The sequence below is a fragment of the Ananas comosus genome, unplaced genomic scaffold, assembly GCF_001540865.1.
Source record: "Ananas comosus cultivar F153 unplaced genomic scaffold, ASM154086v1, whole genome shotgun sequence".
In the NCBI taxonomy this organism is placed as follows: Eukaryota; Viridiplantae; Streptophyta; class Magnoliopsida; order Poales; family Bromeliaceae; genus Ananas; species Ananas comosus.
Genome location: NW_017891129.1, coordinates 13400 through 15134, shown reverse-complemented (window position 1 = coordinate 15134; position 1735 = coordinate 13400). Strand labels below are relative to the sequence as shown.

General features: G+C 46.9%; 1 long non-coding RNA gene across 1 annotated transcript; it reads left to right on the top strand.

The window, feature by feature from the left end:
• The first annotated feature begins 459 nt into the window (after nt 1–459).
• LOC109704670 lies at nt 460–998 on the top strand. Its single transcript, XR_002214456.1, has 3 exons — nt 460–658; nt 753–854; nt 945–998. It is a non-coding gene; the product is annotated as an uncharacterized LOC109704670 (long non-coding RNA).
• Nucleotides 999–1735: the final 737 nt, after the last annotated feature.

Here is a 1735-nt window from a genome sequence, read left to right as displayed (position 1 = left end):
GGACCTTTGCAAATTGCGAGGTTCGAGTGATTGGCCGTGTTCTGAGCTTTTCCAGATTTTTCTGGTGGGTTGTTGACTGTGTTCCGACCTATGGCACGTGTCCCGAGACTTGTGGTACAAAGCCTTGCACCAAAACCCGAAAAAAAAATGGGATTTGGCTGACTCTCGGATTGAGTTCAGGCAGGCTTGTACCGGTACAAGGTTGTGCTTGTACCGGTACAAGGTTGATGGTTTTACCGGTACAGCCATCGGAGCTTGTACCGGTACAGAGCCGCAGAGCCCAGCAACCCGAGCCTTGGGTTTGGATTTCGTGGACCTTGTACCGGTACAAGAGCCCGTGTACCGGTACAAGGCGGCAGACTTCGCACAGTTCGAAACTGCAGGGGTGTTTTTGCTTTTGTAGCATTTCTATTAGAACCCCCACGCCCCTAGGGCATTCCCTGAGCTTGGCACCAGCAAGGAGAAGGGTAAGGGAGCCCTCCACACTCTTCCTTTCCCTTTACTTGATATTGCTTGGATTTTTATGAGATTAAGCCCTCCTTTGCTTGATTAGAGACTTCCTCACCTCGGTTGAAGCTTGGAGCTTGAGTTTGGAGCAAAGTTGAGGGAAGATCCTTGAAGTTTGAGAGTTTAGAGCTTGGATTGAAGCTTCTAAGAGGTTGGTAGCCCATTCTCCCCATCTGGATTCGAGTTTTCTTGATGGATTCAAGATGAAAAGAGATTTAGGGCTTATTTGGGCATTTTGATTTTAGGGCTTTTGGAGCGTGATTGATTGGATTAGAACCTTCCTCTAGGATAGATTGGAAGGGTTCTAGCCCTCCTTTGGAGCTTAAGAGAGGATTTTTACTCTTGAGGTGAGTTTTGGCCCTTTTTGCTTCTAGGTTAATGTTTGATCTTATATGATGATCGTAATGCCCGTGTATCTTTTCGCTCAATACTTTTAGGGTATTTTGAGACGCGGGGACAACTTTGTTCGGCGAAACGAGGCACTACGCGACAGTTCGATGGGTTTGACCTAGCCACACAATGAGAAATTCTCATTTGTGATGAATTAAGTATCATTAATTGAAAAAGCATGCATATTCTTGTTATATGTATTTATTGTGAATTTTAACCGGCACCAATGCTGCCGTTCCTGTAGCACGTGCTTACGTCCGCCAGCCTTTTCCTGATGTCCCGCTGTTCCTGTCAGGAAGGTGCAGCTGGGACAAGAGAGAACTCTGGGGGGCATCGTGCATCCATCGCTCCGGGTTCAATTCATATTCCGCGAGACCTGCTCGTACTTCTTTTGCCTTTGGCATTGCCCGATACTATGTATAGCGAGGAGACTCTGCTACAGTGACCATTAGAAACAGAGATGGATCTTAGGACCCACTTTTGTTCGCTCCCGGCCCGACCCCAAAGCTTCGCAATATCCGCGGTCATTGAAAAGCCTATCGGTCGAGTGGGCATCGACACATTTCCAAGATGTGAGGATTGCCTCGGAACTACCAACACGTGCAACTTAGCGGCACAACTGGGACTATACCTTGTAGTCCCTAATTGAACCTGGAAACCGACACAATGTAGAGTGGCGTGATAATCACAGTACTAGACAGATAGAGTAGCTGGATTACGTTTGGACTTGTCTTCTAGCATAGATGGACATTTGGGTATTCATACATACGTGTAGTAGGCTAGGAGATGTTGTTTATTATGCATCGTGTATACTGCAGGTAAGCCATCGACAAGATAT